Source organism: Gadus macrocephalus, chromosome 15 (genome assembly GCF_031168955.1).
Source record: "Gadus macrocephalus chromosome 15, ASM3116895v1".
NCBI classification, from domain to species: Eukaryota; Metazoa; Chordata; class Actinopteri; order Gadiformes; family Gadidae; genus Gadus; species Gadus macrocephalus.
Window position 1 is genome coordinate 15,308,512 of NC_082396.1, and position 21,461 is coordinate 15,329,972.

Sequence of the window (21,461 nt, forward strand, 5' to 3'; positions counted from 1 at the left end):
TAAACAGACTCATTTGAATAATCTTGTAGCAGAGGACACATTTACATAACCGCAAGCTGTGTTCTGTCGAGGACACCCGATGTCTTGGCTGCATGCTGGAGATTTACTTTTTTTCTTATTTTTCCTCGAAAATTATCTTTTTTTAATTTGCCGGAAACACATTCCGTTTCCCGAGATCAAACTCTCCAGTAACAGAATTGTATTGACTAATTTGTCTGCCAAATATACTCTGGGAAATCAAATTTTAGACTTGTTAATTTTTTTAACTTATAAAGATGTTATCAATATAAAATGGGACAATATTTAAATGGCGTATAGACTTATTGAATGTAACAGGTTTTGGAAAAACAACAGCTTGGATCAAACAACGGCCATTAAAACAAATAGCTGTTCTAATCATTAGATCTGACCACCACTGGCTGCCAATCTTAATTCAATTCCCTTCAAATGGTTTCAAACAGGCCTACCACTCGAATTGCGTTGATGACACAAGGCTTCAAAAGGCTTGTTTGAAAGGAACAAAATCTGAAAGCTCATTGGCTAGGGGAGCACCGAGTTATATTAATAGAGCTGCATCATTCATGGCAGTGACACAGGCTCTTAATTGGGGTTCTTGTACTGGGATCGCATGGCCCTTGGCAGGTCATCTCTCAGTTGTGCAGCGGGAACCCATTCCAGAAGTCACTAAGAGACGGGCTGACCGATTGGCTGTGACGTTAATTTCTGTAGAACTATGTCTGCGGTTACGCTTCCGTTGCGTTTTCCATTCGGCGCGGACCAATCATTTGTCTTGTTGCGTTTGCTGGACATGTGAGAAAATTACTGCAATGCAGGGGCTTCGCCTCAATATCATCAGATCACTCTCGGTGGTTGTTGTTGTGTTGTACGCCTCTGGTCTCCTCAGCCGGAAAAATTTGATACAAGCAAGAAACGGCAAGAAAAGTGCGCCAAGTTTTTTGCCTCTTAACTAAAAGCAGCCTTGCAGCAGCCGTTGGATCATGGATACCCGGTGTTGCCGTGGCCAGCAGCTGTCCAGAACAACTAAACGAGCACAAGTAGCCTACAATCTTGCTCCACTTCAAACAGGTCAGTGTAGGCAAGCGGCCCCAAATAGCAAAATTAAATCCCTCAACCCATCTGCCGCTGCAAAACTCATGAATTCATTTTCGGATCAAATCAATTCAATCTCGCATTTATTATCCAAATCGATTTTTAAAAAACAACGTTGACCAAAATGCTTTACAATTGAGTTATAGAGAATGAAATAAATGTAGTCAGAAAGAGTCCTCACGGTGGCGTCACTAGGCTGTTTCATTCGGGGCTAAAGCCCTGGATATTATTTAATTAGCCCTGAATCTTATTAAAAAAATAATCTATATATATAATATATATCAACTTATTTTTTCTTTTTTTTTTTTGCTTGCTTTACACTAGAAACAAACATGGGGATTCCAGGGGCATCTCAAAGTAGCCTAGTCCTTCTAGTCCTTCTGGCAAGAGAATAAACGATTTAAAAACATAACCAGACTGTTTACCACCTCAAGTGAATTAACCTATCCTACCTCCAGTCATATATTTAAGCAATAGATCCCGCCAGGCTGTGGTATGTGCTCATTATACCACTGTTAAGGGGTGTTGTCCGGCCCCGGCGCGCAGCGGAGGGCCGGTGACCCCCTTCACAGTGGTATAATGTGAGCACATACCACTGACTGAAGTGATCTATTGCTTTTATACAATGGTTACTGTTATGGCGAAACGAAAGTCATAGACACACTACATTTAAAAAGAAACAAAGAAAGTCAAAGTAGCCGTTTTGTTAAAGAATACAAAAAAGTAGTCCCTCCTGGCTGCCGCTATGCATCGACGGTCGCTATGCAACACACTTTAGCGTCCCTCCGAGAGAAGGCTCCGATAGAGCGGTTCGCCGGCAATTTATCCTATGGAGCAGTTCACTCGCCGATATATTTCCCCGCTGGTGAATCCCCTCCTCCATGGTCAAGCTAAATCTCCGTGTGATAAAGTTTCTTACGATACTTTGTAACGGTTTCCTCTTCAAGGCGCGGAGTGATACTTTCACAAAATGATCGGGCGTCATAGCAGTTATGTATACGCTCTTTATACAACAGTTGGGAACCAATCAGATCGCTGGATTTAGGTCCCCCATTGTAAAAATACATATATATATGTAAGGTCTGTCTCACTTGTGTTCATTGTACTCTGAAATAACTTGAATGGAACATTAGATGTCTGGGGATAGGCAGCACAGCAGTCAGGAAGCTATTTAAAGCTATAATAAACGGTGTATTTTTTATATTTATGTAAAGCATTATGATCAAATTTGCATGCGCAATAAAGCATACAAAAAATTGCCGCATTTTCCCTTTCCCTCAGGGCTAAGCCCAAGATACAAAAACCTTGAAACGCCCTTGCGTATACGTACTGTTGTGCTATTATACTAAAATATTGTTGAATATACTGGTAGGACAATTTTGAGTGACATATTTTCCGAAATAAATGAATGGACTGATTGGCAGTTAATCAAGTTTGAGTGTTGTGAGTAAAAATGTAGTTGAGCAATTTGAAGAATAACTAAATCACAGTGTTCTTGGCATTTTTTTTACTTTTCACCAATGACGAAACCTACAACTTGGTGGCGATACACAGGGTATGTTGAAACGGTAAAATAAGCTGTATCCATTCAAATGTCAAGCACTAATTTAAAAAAATACCATTATCACATTTTTTGACTGTATGGTAAACGTCGAATGCTTCCACTTTCAAACACATTAAGTACAAATAGAGAGCCTGAAATGTGAAGTGCTAAGAACATTGACACATTTTCATTGTGAAGGCGTGTTTTGCTTTCCAAGAACACTTGAAGCAGCCTCATACATACCAATGAGAAAATAAGGTAACAAGATATGATGCATGAAAGATGCATCCAGCCTCCAAGCACCTATCTCCCGCCCTGAATCAAGATTGACACAACGGCATCAACACTGTCGTTCCAAAATTCACTAATAGCTCTGTGAGTTCAGGATTTCTTTCACAACACTTCAGAACGAGTTTGCTCGCGCTTAAGCTTATCTACACACTCACACATAAACCCATGCACACAAACAAACACACGCACACATGTACACAAACAAACACATGCACGCTTGCACAAACACACAGACGCACACATACAGGATCCCAAATCTCTAGGTGATTCTATTTGACTGAGCCGAGGGAAAACCTGATCAAAGCTTTGAAAAGTATTTGAGAGAATTGTAAATGTCTTCTGCCGATATTATACAATCAGAAGGTAAATAAAAAACAGGGCTCAAAGTCTCCGGTTTGATTGGCTCTGGATAACACCCTGCATTCCACTGTTGGGATGAGAGAGAGAGATAGAGAGACAGGAGGAGGCAATACAATGAAGACAGAGGCAGAATGAGAGACAGCAAGAGTGAGATGAACGGAGAGACAGAGTGACAGCCACAACTCAATATGCTTTAATTTGCCACGACCAAAGCATGACCAAATAACACCAAGCAACACTATGAATAAATGACACGCTTTATCAAACACTTGGGAGTGAAATTCCACTTTTTAACTGTTTTCATAAAGTTGTATGACTGTTGCTTGTCTCCCCCCTCTCTCTCTATGCCCACAGTGGCATGCCTTCATAAATGATTCCGGGTTGACTTGGCGCAAGCATGCTGACACTCGACTCAGTCCAACAACATTGGGGAAAAACAGTGTCAATATTTGTTGTGTAAATGCCACCCCCCCTCCCATACCCCCCTCCCCATCTTCCTTCTCGTCTCCCCTCGACTCTGACCGCGGTCCACAGGGTGACGCAAACAGCGGGCTCTGATTGAATTTCCTGCACGGCGATTAATCTAAGACCATCTGAAGCCACCTAGGGAGAATAGCATAAACAGGTGTGGGGTTCACCCATGCATACCTGCATGGACCCATCCAATGCCTAGAGCAACATCCACCAGGAAACCATGGCTGTTTTACCTCATGCGTTCATTTTGTTTTGTTTCACAAGCTGTGTCAAAAAATATCTTTGATCGTAATTTCCCCAACGTGATAGCCGTTATTCTTTCCCGTTAACTGCACATTTGATGGAGTTGTCGACGTCCCTGCCGTCGCAGACCGGGGGCAGCACCTCAACCATGAACCATCGCGTCAGTCAATCAGACCTGGCCGGCCGATGTTACCATAATAATAGGGCTATAGCCCATATATGATCGCATAACTCTCTGTTTATAAGATAGTAATCAAGGTTTTATTTCCCCTGAGCTGTGCCCTTTAAGAGTCTATTGGCATAACGGCGGATTTTGATGCACTCACAAACACATGCACACACATGCACGCGCACACGCACACATGCACACATACACATGCACACATATACACACACACACATACACACACACACACACACACACACACACACACACACACAAACACACACTTGCCTCATCATCCATCCGTGCTTGGAAGGTAAATATCCGGTGTTAAAGAATGAAAATCATTTATGTGTTCCTTCCTTTTTTACTGGGTGGACACTTAGTGGGTCAACGCACGTTGTGCGGATACATGGGAATGTCTTGAACGTTTTGGCAAATACGATGGGCAGTGGTGATTGATCACTAGCCCCACGAATTAGACTTCAGCTTAATAAATAAAGTTCAGTTCAAATCTGAGTGAACAGGGCTAGAAATGTTTAAAGGTTTTATATCAACACTGGCCACCGTACAAATACTCATATAAATATTTTGGCCACGAAACAGGGAGAAAGGCATGTATTCGCCCCTTGGAGTTTCTGGTTACCAGCCCAGTTTCTTTGCTGTCGCCAGAAGCTCTGCTCTAACTTAGTAGGACTGCTTGATCTGAGATGAATCGATCACCAACCCATCGTGATAGAATAGCACAAGAGTTAAGGTCGGGCCTTTAGTAATTCACCCCCTTCCAAAAGGGCATCATGACGTATTTGTTTTTTTGGACATAGCACATACATTACATCAACTCTTACTAAGCATAACCGTGTTTCGGTTAACTTTTTGTCCCCGTTTGACTTGGAAACTGAAAAGCAGCAGCTGACAGCCCTGTACGCAGGGCATTTGTTTGCTTGTGTTGACACCGTAGAGCGTGAGGTGTCTGCAAGGGTATTTAAGGTAGGTATAATCAAAGACAGAGAGAGGGGCAGACTCCAGGGCTTCCCCCCCTCCCCTCTTCCCCCGGAACATGTGTTTGCGTTTGAAGAAAACATGACAGCTTGCTCCGCGGAGCAGTTGCTGGGTACAAAAGGAACCCGGTGTTATTGCACGCTCATCTCAGTGTTCACAGCACATCTGCTCCGGCTCCCATGGGCTGGGAGTCTCTGACCACTTTTGCAGACTAAACTTTAAAGATCTCGCTGCTACTCAGACGATTTGAGATCAGCTGTGCTGCAGGTTGTTTTGAAATACTTTTAAGTACTTGTTGTATTCTTTGTGTGTGCGTGTGAGTTGGTAGGGTGCATTCGGTGGTTATGTGTGTGTGTGTGTGTGTGGATGTGTGTGTGTGTGTGTGTGTATGTGTGTGTGTGTGTGTGTGTGTGTGTGTGTGTGTGTGTGTGTGTGTGTGTGTGTGTGTGTGTGTGTGTGTGTGTGTGTGTGTGTGTGTGTGTGTGTGTGTGTGTGTGTGGGTGGGCTGGTTTATGTCTTTGTTCTTGCCACCGGATCTTTCCTACCGTGCGGTTGAGGATAATACATGATGAAAGCCAACATTTGAGATGAATCTAACATGAAGACTTATTCTGAAGATAAGTGCCAGAGAAGTTGCTCATTAGCCTCTCATTAATTCCATTGCAGAAGGAAACAACAGGGGGATAGAACCTAACCTGATCTTTATATCTTGTGAATCAGGACCGGTTACACAGAGCTGGAGATTACAACTGAAAAGATGAACCACCATTTCTTAAAGCTACAGTGAAATTAATGATTGCATGGGTCTTATGTCCCCAATCAGCCAGTGATCATTATACAAATACCCCAAACATCTGATTACGTTCAGCGAGTTAAGCCATGCTAGAAGAGACTCAAAACGTGTTCAAATTCTTTAGCATTTTTTGGGGGGGAGGACACGCAGCAAAGGACCACGTGCAGGAATGGAACCCGCTGCGATAAGGACGGTGCCTTCATGGTACTCACTCTACCGGGCCGCCCCAGCATCTATTTTTCTCGCAGTACCGTTCCCGGAATTAGGTCCGTGATTGGTTGTGCTTGCATGTCAATCAAGACCTCCTCCTGACAACCAGGCGGTTCTACACATAACACTGACTTGACGTATTAAACGGAGGCTCTGCATGTTACAAGAGACCAGGCCAGCGCAGTTGGCCAGGGGGCAGGGGGGGGTATAGTGTCGGTCCAGGGTAGGGGTCAGGGGTCAGCTTATCGGTGTGTGTGCTCGGTAGTGTTAATAAGGTTATCCCCTCTGTTGCCATAAGAGTAAATGCATCATTATAAAACGTGTTAAACTCATTTCGTGGGGATCAGCAATGACTGGTTGACTCCTAAACTTTATTAAGGGAGCGATAGTTGTACATGAAATCTGTGACAATAAAAATATGCTTTATTGTTGCAAACCCAAGTCCTAATAAACAGATCATTTTTTTTTACATCCAGATTGTTTTGCCGTTTAAGGCTTGGTTGTATCGTGTGGATTGTGTTGGGAATTAATCATGCTGTTGCACAGTGAAAGAAACAAATGTTAGAGTTGGGATTTGCTTGTAATTGGCCTCTTGCTCACGGTGTTAGAAACCGAAACCGTCTGCCAGCGAGCACTCTCCTTACGGCCACAAACAATTCACACAGGGGACGGCGAAGAGAGAGAGAGAGAGAGAGAGAGACGTTTATTGTCTTGTGTGCATTCTACGGATTGACGCTTTGGCCCAAACATAATCACATCATCCTATTTACAGCTATTCCTCATGTAACCGCTGTCACAATAGACACAATAGACAAACTAATTGTATATCTCCTTTATGTAGCAACTAAATATAGTGCACTTCACACTCCAGCAACAATGTGCCCTTATGCATTTGTATATTGGGTCCTTTTTTAATGAGATGCTCAACATTGTCCAACAGTTACTTTCTTTTCAGTTTCAGTTCCTATTGCTTGAATATCCCATTCAAATGTCTTTGCCGGGTTTGTGATTCAAACGAAATACAGTAAAGACGGAATTCTCTCCTAAAATATAACTTCCCCTACAAAGTGAAAACAACGTTGAGGAGAAAACCAACAGAGTGGGCTCCGGTTTAAACACCGACGAGCAGCTCAAAGTCGTTTGTTTGAGAAGGCTTTTCGAGTGTACGAGCACAATTTGTCTCCCCTTCTCAAAATTCAAAACAGTGCGAGGGGGAGAACACAAAGGCAAACTTGAATGGCATCCACCCACTGCCCACCTCTACCCCTGCCAGCGAGATGAGCTGCAGAACACGCTGTCTACCACCGCCGTTTACTTGGTCTCCATTGGTTTGGGTAAATACGATGGAGGGCTGGCGTTACGGCTGTGATCCCAGCCCCGCGGGCATGCGGTGGAGGGCAGGACTCAGGGGAGTCTACGGTGTCCCTGAGGACCGCGTGAAACAACAGCCGGCTAACACTGTTGATATCAACGTCTTTAGCTGTTCGTTTGTTTGTTTGCTTTGTTCGTGCGGTTCTCTTTAGTGTTATACACACATTATCCCAATGCTATGGTAATTTTTTTCTGGGTAAAAAGGTATGAATGACGTTCATTTATCTTGTATAAGAACAATGACGCTCTGTCAGTGTTCAAAGAGACAAATATAAATTATTAAAAGCAAAGAAATAAAAAAATATTTATTGAAGCAGAAAAATATATGCTTGTAATGCAAATTCGGAAATCATCTCAAATTGGCCGCATCGCGTATCAAAACTCAGCTAATATCCCTAAGAGGCTGGCCTACTAAATTGCCAATTCAGAAAAAAAAAGACAAACAAATGTTAAAATGAATATGTCGTTGCCATTTCTTATCCTTCGTATTTGTGCGAGGCACAATATGAATACTATAAGACTGCAAAACACATTTATTAGGCTCTTGCTGCTTTGCTTTAATCCCTCAGTACTACCATCTAGTTAAGATTTGGCTTACCAGCTCTCCGTCATTCTCTCCTCTGTCCATCATCGCTAAGAGCCGGCCGGCTAATTCTCCAGCGCCGCGGTCGATGCCACGCAGCGAGCAGGGATAGTAACTATTGATTCACGTATGCCTCCTCTAATTATTTCGTGGCATGGACGAGAGGTTATAGGCGCCGTATTGACCTTTCTGCTGCACAGCCAAAGGCTGTTTTGTCTGGTGCAGAAGCCCATGCTGTTTAGCGTCACCTCTGACTGGCTATAATAACAGGTCAATTACCAATAATGGCCGGGTGAAATGTGAACCGATAAAGCGATGCGTGCATAAGTTCATCAACAGAAGGTTTTACAGCCCCTCGCAAAAAGCTGCAATGTGTAGCATTTCAACTAGCTCAGGGCTTCAAATACCCTGGGCATGTGCGCAGGGAATGTTGATCGATATTGAATTCAATAAGGTAAACCATAAAGCTACATGCTATAACTGATATATTTTACGAATCTAACATGCTGGCCAGCCCATACCTCCCTCTCTGTGTTAACCAGAATCCTACTTTCGACGACTCCATTACCAGAACACTTATGTTTGGTTTTTACAATTTTGAAAGACCCCCCCCCCCTCCTACTTCCTGTGAGGGTTTAAAAAAAGAAAAACTTGCGTCTTGCAGTCCATAATCCGACAATCCGTCAAACAATAGGATGGCACAGAACAAAACAATAGAAGCCCTTATTCGATATGCCATTTGGCACCCCAAGGGCGAGGAATTGAACACTCTTTGCGTGTGCTCTTGCGTAAGCTATCGCCACTCGTGCTGTGAATCACTTTCTCTGTGGGAGACACTTCTGAGGCATAACCGTTAGTGGGACCATGTTGAATGTTGGAGATGAATTCCGGCCTCCCTTCACTCCTCAACTCTGGTTGACTGTGGCTTTATAAAGCCTGGCCCGAGCGTGGCGGGGAGGGCTAACAACCCACCAGGCGGCCCCTGCTGTGAGATGCCTTTTTTAAGCCCTTTCCTTCAAGGCACCCGCTCACTCCCCGACTCTCTGGATCTCTATCTCTCTCTCTCGCTCCCTCCCTCTATCTCCAGCCAAAGCCTTCTTGAAAGGAAATAACAATAGGTCACGGCCGGCTGAACGGCAGTATCAAGAGCCGGCTATCAACTCATGTAGATTCGTGCATGTATGCATGGGAAGCCAGCTCCTTTTCCCCTTGCCAAACCCTAAGTTCTCCCAGTGAGAGGTTGGCGTAGATCGAGGGGATGGGGTTGTTCATCTGACGATTGTATCTCATCCCTCCCTCCCTCTCTTTCTTCACCACGAGACGGAGTAGCTGAAAGCTAATTCGATTCATGCCCCGCACTTCTAATTCCCCCCTCCCCCTCCCCACTCCCCTCCCGAAAGACTACGATTGGCTATGAACGGTTCGGAAACCAAATGCACCACAGCCTGCACGGTTCGTTTGTCGCTCGGGTTGTTCCTTTTGTCAGAGTGGTGCACAGACGGGCACATGGAGACAGTCATGCAGAACCATGAGCTGAATGGTAGAATATGAAGAGCAAGGGGAGAGAGGAAGGAAGAGAGACTGGAGGGAGGGAGAGGTGGAGGTGGGGTTGTGTGTGTGTGTGTGTGTGTGTGTGTGTGTGTGTGTGTGTGTGTGTGTGTCAGGGGGCGGGAGAAAGGGGGGGACTGAGGGAGAAAGGCAGTGAGCCTTGGGCATGGTAATTGTCATGGTGTGAAATGAGCATGGTCATTACCGTTAATGTTAAGGGCATTAAAGCATATTCGTCATGTCCTTTATACAGCACAGCGGTGTCTGGATAACAACATTAAAGGCTTAGGCATCACACGCATCACTTCAATACATAACAATCATAACTGTGTTTTTTTGTGTGATTTTTTTGCCAAGACTGAGGATTTGGCTACTCGTTTCAAATGATAGGGATTCATTTTGAAGACACGCATTAATAAGGATTATGAAGAGTACAACATATTTTGTGAGGCATATTCCGTGAACTGAACCGAACTCGTGTAGTTTGCGCCGAGTTTATATTTGAAAGGAGAAGAGTCTTGCTCTTATTATAACGATCGCTCTGTCGAAGGAATAGCCTCGTTGACGAGAGGCACCGTTGTCGACAGTGCGTCGACTGCTGTCAGGTGTGTTAATGTGTCTCTGACCAGCGGTGACCTTTATCGGATGTCTCCGGGAGCCGGCTCGCTCCCATTTGTCTCGTCGACGTGGCAGACGGTCTGTCCTCACAGCAGGTCCTCGCAGCCCTCACGCCTGAGTAACTGACCCCGACTAATGACAAACCACACCGGCTGTCAGACATTTCTACGCCAACCTCGCCTGGCCCTTCACAATCTCTGTCCCCTAACACACACACACACACACACACACACACACACACACACACACACACACAAAAACGCACACACACACACAAACACATGAATACAAACACAGAACACACAAATCGGTGCACACATACAACCACACACGACCGCAAACACTGCGTGCCCACAAACACACGTGGATACAACCAAACACACGCAAGCATGCACATGCCGGCACAAAATTGCACGTAAAACACAGACACATACACAACAAATACACACACGTACAAACACACACGTTTAGCATGTGAACACACAAACAATTAGACACTGACCGGAGGGCATCTCCACCACCTCTGACCCCACAGCGCACGGTCAATTATACGCACGCAGATCAAGAACACCCCCAGCCGCACATGAGCATCAATACCAACGCACCGGTGTGTTGTTTTCTCTCAATTTTAACATGGCCCAGTTGGCACAGAGGAGCTGTGATGACAATGAGGCTCCAGCCATATGGTGGATGACACGTGCTGCTCTAAATTAGAGCGCTTCCAAGCTACACTCCCAGCGCCCGTCCCCAGACCACTTTGATGGCACAGCCACACATAAGGGGGCTTTGGTCAGATCAAGGACTCTACCACCCATTACCTTTTTTTTTTGTGAGGCTTTTGTCGAAAACCTGCCCCCTAAAATAGACTGTTCGCAATGCGACGGAGACAGATTTAGCGGCGTAAAAGAAACGTCAACAGGCGACATTCATCTTTGCCAGAAATGTCCACATCCTGAGAGCTTCTTAATATTTGTCGAAGACTTGGGAGACAGAAAAAGGACAAAAGATGAAATGATTCATCAAGCATCTCATCTTGAACATTTAGTGAGAGGAGGCTGATGAACAACGGCCAAATTAATATTAAGCCACACTTTATCCCACCCATTAAATAAGCGTATGCAAGCACCCGGCCATCGCACGGCTACACACTGGGAGGCTCACATTTCTTGCTGAACAAAATGTTGATAGATGGAAAGACCCTGCATCGATCTGTGGAACATCAGTGTGTTCCGCCGCCAGCGACAGTTCCCCCCCGATGCTGAGGACGGCACACCGAGGAACACCTAATAATAACTCTGCCATCGCAGGGACACCTTGTCCCTGCGGTGCACCCCTTTCCCAGAGCTGTCCCGCGTGGGGTAGAGGAATGTTAAGACAGTGAATCAATTAGTCAGCGCTTTGATCTCACGTTGTCATTGATCTTGTCCCCCTCCCGACACACACACACGCACACGCACACGCACACACACACACACACAGACACACACACACACACACACACACACACACACACACACACACACACACACACACACACACACACAGACACACACACAGACACACACAGACACACACACAAACACACACACACACAGACACACACACACACACACACACAGACACACACAGACACACACACAAACACACACACACACAGACACACACACACACACACACACACACAGACACACACACACACACACACACACACACACACACACACACACACACACACAGACACAGACACACACAGACACACACAGACACACACACAAACACACACCCACCAGCACTGTGTGGCCCTTCACCTGTTTTCAGTGCAGAGATTGTACCCCAGTCCGTGCTACAAGTCTGTTCGGCTCGACCGGGCCCCAGAATACACGCAGCAGATACCTGAGGCGCCGATCGCTCTGACGGCTTAGCCCACTTTACGTTTCCAAAGGCCAAGCTAGCTTATGGAAGACATGGCTCATTTCCCATTGGTATCACTCATGTGATCATGCATGTGTGTTTGTTGTACACTTAATTAAAGTTCACATATATTCATCTGTTTTACAGCCGCACTTTGTGCATGTACAATACAGAACAGTGTATTACCAACACTAATGCTGTACAATTATGCGTTATTTTGCAGAGACACAGAAATTACTACGGCTCCGCTCAGCAGGTTTACATTCAGTTTGTGTGAAATGAATTCAACGTCAACAGCGAGAATGTCAGCAACACAGGAAAAGGCCAGCGCTGTGTTATTCGCAACGGAGGTGGACAGCTCATTTGTGCTTTTCATAGTTGACCGAATCAAATATCAAGTGTAATTATAGTGGTCACATTATTTTCTTGGGTTTCCCCGTCCCTACACATGCATAATGATGGATTTCTGTTAACCCCGAGAGGGATAGCATGAGTTCTCCTATGACGTTCAGAAATGGAGAGGAAACAGGGGTTCAGTCAAGTCTTTAGCTTGTGGACATTTTCAGACTCTTCCCGCTGCTTTCCTTTTCCCCAAGTCCAAGTTCATATGCCAAATATTTGAATAATGTATACTCTCTTTTTGAAACGTGTATTTGCCAAATGGGAGTAAAAACATTAATGAAAATGATTTCCCTCCTTATCTAGATTACAAAATTATGAATAATTCAGTTCAGTACAATTGTCATCCAAAATTCGTAATGGTCAAGCATTATTTTATTATCTTCTTCTTAAATATGACAAAACAGGACAGCAGCAGGGGTACATTTGTCCAACGCCAGCCAGATAATGCAGGGTGGAGGACACCTTCCTTGATTTGTTCAACAGCAGTGTCTGATCCTGGGACCTCCACATCTGTATCCAACGCCGACTGAACTGAACTGAATCGCTCTGAGGCAATTCCTTCAACACATCTTTTCAAAAGCAAGCGTGTGCCATAAAGATGTCTTCCGTGATATTCATTTATTGATGGTCACCTCTCATTATAGCTTCTGCCGCCGGGACCATTGTTAATAATTTGCGATGGAACAGTGCCAGCGTGTTTGGAGACACGACAGTCCTTTTCTTCACAGCAAAGGGGCAACACATGTCTCTCTCCGTGCCAGTCCCTTGTGTTGCTGCAGAAACAGTCCCCCCACCCGACAGATGTTCCATCGCTCCACGTACGCTGCGGCTGTTCCCCAGAGTAACACACTTTCAGCACCTCGGATGAACACATTTTTACAAGGCACAAACTACAAACACTGCCAACCTCCCACATCCCCAAAAACACACATCCCACCCACACACACACACACATACACAAAAACACACACACATACATACAGACACACACACACACACACACACACACCCCCCCCACACACACACACACACACACACACACTTTCACGCACACATACTCACACACAGACCCCACACACACACCACCCACCCACCAACACACACACTCGCACAAACACACACACACACGCACACACACGCACACACACGCACACACACGCACACACACGCACACACACACACACACACACACAGACACACACCTGCATCTAACAACTACTGCAGCAACAGTCACGGAGGACAGCTATACACAGTGCCCTCTGTGATCCTTGATGTTGCTACATCCTGGGGGCTTTTCAGATTAATAGAGCCCAGGCCTTCTCTATAGCCCCCCCACCCCCAGGCCCTAAGCCCTGTGTGCGAAAGGCATCCCCGGGACGCGGAGACATAGGAGCAAGGCACGAGTCCACAAGGGTGGACGTGGGGGGTGGGGGTGCGCTGCTCCGCTCTCAAAGCCTTGACTGATACCATAGAGAGAGAGAGAGGGGCAGCAAGGGAAGTAAAAGGGTTGATGTAGCCATGATGGAGGAGGAATTAAGGGGAGGGTGGATGGGGAGGGAGCAGGGGTAGCGCCTGGGTCCGTGTGGCTGGTGGGTGGAGGTAATTGTGGAGGAGGGGAGGGGGACTAGCCCGGTACCCTGGAGGGCCCTTGGCGATGTGCGAGTGGGGAAAAGGTTGCAGCCCTCCGGTAATGAGGATCTGGGGTCGTGTACAAACACATCGCCTGCCATGTCCTCACGAGCAGAGGAGGAGGAGGGAGGACTTCACAGGGATTCTTCAGGGTTACAAAGAAGGACATTGTTTGGTTTGTTTCCTGTCGTTTTTCTCATGTGCTGCTTAAAAATCTCGAGAGCTTTTGCACAAATTGCCCGCACAATGAAACAAACCTTCTATGCTTTTGTTGAAATCCAAGAAGTGTAAAAAAGGATTGCAGATTTTGGTAAGGTATTGAATTTGTGTGTTTAGTTTCCTGGCAATGATCCTTGGGAACAGCTTTTTACCTTTATTTCTACAGTATCATTATAAATAATTAAGAGTACTTCAATAATTACCCAGGGAAATGTGGCTTCCCAAAAGCAACAGCGGCACAGAGCAGAATGAAACATGGATCCACCCTTCTAAACACAAAATATATCCAGCTTGGAAAGATTTAGGGGGTGAATTGGTGAAGTGCTGACAGAGAGCCATTCTGCGAGCTTGACGTATGCCAATGAGTAACTGGCAGAGCTTTTCAGCGTTATTGCCCAACTCTCTTTCAAACAAACGCAGAGCGGAGGGCCCGCGGAGCCAACAGCGTGGAGGAATCAGAATAATCATGATGCTCCTCCAACCAGCGAGCCATGGGTAGTGATCCAGTGGTTGATTATCGGTGTCAGGCGAGTGGGTTGATTATGGTAGTTGGCCTGGGTCGATATCCGGCCTGACCATTAACCGGACACTCCTTCAGACCTTCTGAGTGGTCCAGGAACCAGATTCAATAATAGCCACGGTGAGGAAGGCCAAAGGAATGCTGAGGTGTCCTCTTCCTGATCATAAGGAGGTTGATTCCTAGGTGCGCCCCTGCAGACTGTGATGGCCCCCTGGGACTCCTGTATCCTCAAGCATCGCCATGGGAGTCACAAGCTCAAAGACATCCATGGTTGTAAGTGCTCCCGTTCAGTTAGACAACAAGCCCCAGAACGACTACACACATAGCCTGCAGCGAGCCCTAGACACTTGACACCAACAGAGACAGAGTCAGAGACAGAGAGCGAGCGAGAGAGATAGCAGGAGAAAAACAGCAAGAGAGAGTGACAGTAACCTGTATGGACTCTGTCCTCCCTGCTGGTGCTTTGTGGTATTGAATGATTTTGTTTGCTTTGCCATGAGCTTTTGTTATTGTCCTGAACCCCGCCCTCACCTGCCTTGTGCCACTCCCTGCCTCTGTCTGCCACACCTGATCATTAGCCTGCTCGTTGTCCTGATTGAGTTTCCCCTATCCCTTGTTTTTCTCTCTGCCAAAATTTGTTTTCCCTCTGCTATTTAAGTTCAGCCCACCTGTTAGACAATTACAGCATTTAGCAGACTTACATGGGTTAATACACACATTGATACACCGACGGCAGAGTCAACCATGCAAGGCGACAGCCAACTCTGCAGGAGCAGTTAGGGTTAAGTGTCTTGTTCAGGGACACATCAACAATCACCTAAGAGGAGCGGGGGATCGAACTAGCAACCTATCGGTTACAAGACAACTGCTCTGACTCCGGAGCTAAGCCAACCCTTCGGCATTTGTCAGATCGTACCAGAAGTTTTGGTGAGACACTCTGCCTGTTTCTGCTCTGCCTGCTTCTGCTCTGCCTGTTTCTGCTCTGCCAGTGACATTGACATTGGTTTCTCTGCCTAGAGATTTTCTGTTTTTGGATTTTTCTGTTTTTGTTGGAGCTTTGCCTGGGTCTTTTGTGCGTCACACTTTTTGACTCCCGAGTTCGACTTTTTGACCTGTCTGCCCTTTTGTGTAATTCCTGAAGAAAATAAATAAAAAGTGTGACAATTGCATCTGGTCTTCACCTGGGTCCTTAGCTGCAAGCCTTAACAGAGACAGAGATCAAAAGAGAGACAGAGCCAGAGAAAGAGAGAGCGAGAGATAGCAAGAGAAAAAATAACAAGAGACAGAGAGAGTCAGGGGGGGACTCCCCTAAGTTAAGCAGGCTGTGAATCTCCTCCGCCTCGTCTCAAACAAGCTCTGTTGTGACACACTGAGGCATCACACGGTGTGGTTGACATTCAGCAAACGTCCTCGCTGGTGAAAAAGGATACACAGCCCTGTTCTAATCCATAGTACATTAAGAAGGTTAACACAAGGAGAGCTGTTTCTCCAAGAGACGCTTCCCACCAATAGGTAGAGAGGACCGGGCCTGTTCTGAGTCCCAGCGGCGGCGGTCATGCAGCGTAGCACACGTCATTGACGGAATGTAAATGGACTGCAATTATAAAGCGCTGTTCAAACCGGTGACCATTCAAAGCGCTTTGCAATTATTACCTAACATTCACTAATTCATACACCCACTCACACACCGACGGCAGTGTCAGCCGTGCGAGATGACAGCCAGCTTGTCGGGAGCAGTAAGGGGAGGGTGTCTCGCTCAGGGACACCTTGAGGAGCCGGGAATCAAACCTGAACCAATGCTGGCCCAGAGCCGAACACAGAGCTTAGTTTGACAAAATCCGCCTTCAATGTGACGAGACAAGACGGAGATACCTCCCAAGAGACGGTCTCCTGCATGTTAGACGTGTGTGCTGTTAGCGTGTTGGGTTGCTATTCACCTGGTGCAAACACTGTAAGTTGTTGTGTTTCACAACGATTTTATTCAGCACCATTTGGGCTGTGTTTTGTTTGGCACAAGAGACAGGCTCTGCTGATGTAGGAGCAAATAAGCTCTTGCCCATCTGCTGCGCAAGCTGAGGGAGAACCTAATGAGGGTAATATGAAGAGCGCCAGCACTGAGGGAGTGGAGTGCACAGTGAAGAGAATATTAGTATCCGTTAGTTCACTTAGCCAGAAACTAAACTTTTTTCTTTTTTTTATATATATAATTGGCTCCACATAGTCAGTACACTTGTAGCTACATGTAGCAACAGCTGTTTACATAGATCCCGTTAAAATCAAACTTGGTAAATGTCCTAAAATAATTAATGCAGATCCATCCTGTAAGTATATAGAATATTCCATATAAAGCTGACACTGACAAACTAACAACCGTGAACAGCACCTAGGAGATGTAGAAGGTTGGATTTCAGGTTGATGGATTGTTAACAAGGAATATTTTATTACTATATTTTTTCACAAACCAATTAATAAAAGATCAATTCTGGCGCAAATTATTTTAGTCTCTGATGTCTCACCAATGTTCCATTGAACAACAGTTTTTAAAATATGTGTTTAAGTTTTATAGTGAACATAAACGGAAACACTAAATGTTGAGTACTGGAGTAAAAGCAATGGTCGATTGAACCCGGGAGCATGTTAGCATTAGATCCAATCTGGATGGATGGACAGGCGGCAGGATGGAGGGATGGACGGATTGAGGGTGGTTGGAAAAATGGATCAAAGAACTGATATATGAATGCACTGCATTCTCTAAGAGAAGGACCTGAAGAAGCTCTCAGGCAACTGTCTCTGCCCGCCTGCTGACCCTCAGACCAGACTCATGATTACTTCATGCAAATAAAACGTGCGCAGCACTATTTGCAAATGCGGTTAGGTTATACAGTGTATCCGTGCAAGAAACATCAAATAACAATACTGCATAACATATTACAGACAGTATACATGTCTGGTGTATGAATGTGTGTTTGTGTGTTTGTGCCTGTGTGCGTTGTGTGTGTGTGTGTGGGTGTATGTGTGTGTACCTATGTGCGGTGTCTGTGTGTGTGTGTGTGTGTGTGTGTGTGTGTGTGTGTGTGTGTGTGTGTGTGTGTGTGTCTGTGTGTGTGTGTGTGTGTGTGTGTGTGTGTGTGTGTGTGTGTGTGTGTGTGTGTGTGTGTGTGTGTGTGTGTGTGTGTGTGTGTATGTGTGTCAAGCGAGCCATGTTAGATCAGGGGTTAGGGGAAAACCAACAACCGCAAACACAAGCTGTCAGGAGCCATTTCCTCTCGCGCCAACGCATCATCTTCTCGCCCGCCCCTCCTTCACCCCCCCCCCCCCCCCCCCTCACCCCCATGGAAGTGAGATCCTCACAGTGTTTGACTTTCGCCATACACCTCCCCCCCCCCCCCCCCCCCCCTCACCGCCCCACCCCTTTTATCTCCTCCGCCACCTGCTGGCAGCATGCAACCAGTCCTCTCATGTCCATTACTGATCCCACTAAACCTCTGCAAACAACAGCATGCGCAAAACACACACACAACACACACACACACAGAATCGTATGTATTTACAAACATATGCATACGCAAACACATATTTACAAATACATACACATACATACACAAGCACACACACACACACACACGCACGCACGCACGCACACACACACACACACACACACACACACACACACACACACACACACACACACACACACACACACACACACACACACACACACACACACACACACACACACACACACACACACACACATACACACACACACACATTAATTCACACTTACACACATGGAAACACATATTTACAAGCATGCACACACACACATAACGACTCAAACACATATTAAGAAAGATCCACTCATACAACCACACAAACATTCACACCCAAAGACAAGAAGGTCAATCAATAAACAGACTCCCACACTCTCACACATGCACTCACACCCACCCAAAAACAAAAATAAACACATTTCCATTACATAAAAAATGCAAACCCACTTTATATTTGCCCCCTCTCTCTCTGCCAATGGTTGATTGGTGGGGTGGAGTGTGTGGACATTAAACCTCAGACATGCGAACACACAGATATGCAAAACATGAGAAGGATAAGCAGTAATGGATATGTGCTTGAGGGATACTTGGTGGAACGTATGTTGGTGTTTACATATAGACGCATACATCACATTCATATTCAGAGATCTTTTAAACAAACATCAGTGGGGAGAATTCCATACGTACCCCAACCAGAGCCAATCTGAATGGGATATGGGAGATGGGATATGGGATGTGGGATATGAAATATGAGATACGGGATATGGGAGACAGATCTAAAGAGTGCGTATTTACACCAGGGAAGGCAATGGCATAACCATCAGTGCGCTTTCAAATCAATTAATATACCTATAGTATAATTCTATATATAATCTTTAATTTAAATAAATACTATATATTCTATTCAATTAACACAGCAGGCAGACTCTATTAACCCCCTCCTCACCCCTCAGATGTGTTCAGTGAAGTGCACATGGGAAAAAAGCTATGGAACTTCTAATGTACTCGTGCTGTTTGTCATATGTACTGATATCAAATGATTGTCATGGTTGCGGGGGGTTATTGTTTCAAAGAGCGGTTACATTTGAAAGAAGAATGGGGGACATCCACATCTGAAAACTTGTATTGATTTTCACAAAGCACATGTCAATTTCCACCTCCACCATCAGAGCCCCCCGGCCCACACAGAGAGTAATGTATGCAGTAATGACCCGGCACCATTCCCATCATTTTCAGGGTCACGTATGCTTTTATCCAGCCCTGGCTGTGTGTGTGTGTGTGTGTGTGTGTGTGTGTGTGTGTGTGTGTGTGTGTGTGTGTGTGTGTGTGTGTGTGTGTGTGTGTGTGTGTGTGTGTGTGTGTGTGTGTGTGTGTGTGCGTGCGTGCGTGCGTGTGTGTGTGGGTGGGTGTGTGGGTGTGTATGTGTTATATAAATGCTGTGTTTGTGTATGTATGTGTGTGTGTATGTGTGTGTGTTTGTATGCGTGTGTGTGCATGTGTTTCATGCAAACTTTGCCCTGTGTTATGTTGGTGTGTGTGTGTGAGTGTGAGTGTGTTTGTGTGTGTGTGTGTGTGTGTGTGATTGTTTGTGTACATGCATCTATGCGAGCGTGTGTGTGTGTGTGTATGTGTGTGCATATTTTATGTTTGTCTGTGTGTGTGTGTGTGTGTGTGTGTGTGTGTGTGTGTGTGTGTGTGTGTGTGTGTGTGTGTGTGTGTGTGTGTGTGTGTCTGTATACATGCCTGTGTATCTTTAGGATCCAGGTGAATCCGAAACAAATGCGGGTCTGAAAATACTGACGTTTGCATGCACGTGTTTGGATGCACGTGTTGTGTAACCTAGAACGGGTATTAAACGGATCAGCTATTGTTACTCTGCACCCGCCCTGTGCCATGAAGAAGACCGGCCTCACCGTCGAGGCATGGTCGTCCCAGCCACTGCTGTGCTGCCTGGGCTGTTGCTGTGAAGGGGGCGACCATGACTCAAAGTAAAGCAGCTCATCTGGCTGCCTTACTTGTTTGATCCCCAGTTCCTGCTGTTTGCGGGGGTCCATGTGCAATACACCTATACCTAACTGATGCTGATGACTTGGCTGCTGCCTTGCATGGTTAACAGGCCCCGTCGGTGTGTGCATGAATGGGTGAATGCTAGCCAATCATTTGAAAGCGTTGTAGGCGGCGACAGGTCTGAATGGCACTGTATTAAAGCTAAGTTAAGGCTCTCTTAGGTCAAGGACGCTGGAGTAGCATGGGACATTTGAATCACACATTCTACAACATTCACATAAAACACTTACATTTAAATATAAAAAAAGCTTGCTAAAGCACCCATGAAAATGTAAAAACCTGGTAATATGACAAGTAAAATAAACTACTTTCTTTCAGAAATTGAAATACACACATATACAGTGCTATATATATATTTGTGAGTTTTGCAATGGCAGTGTCATGGAATTGAGGACTGATGGTAAACATACATGAATACCTCTTTTGTTGGAGGCAAACATTTTAGCGTATGCTCACAAAATATGACAAGTGCATTTCCTATTACCTTCGGATGTGATGTATATGCCGTATATGTTATGAAATAATAGAATCATATGCACCATCCATCCTGTCCCACGGTAAAATGAATTACCGCCGACGACCAGAACCGGATTGTTTCAATGGAATCATGCATTCTTGTTGTCGGGCAACAGCCATCCAACACTTCCTGTTGTGGTGTCTTTTCTGCAGCTCAGCACATATTCCCCCAGTACACTGCATTTCCGTGAACTCTTAATTCACCATTTGTTATTAATTAAATCCAATCAACTGGAACGGATTAAATAAAACAATAATGATCAGGCGTTAAGAGGCTGCGCCCCCCACCCGCCCGTCCACCCCGCCCGCCCGTCCACCCCGCCCGCCCGTCCAC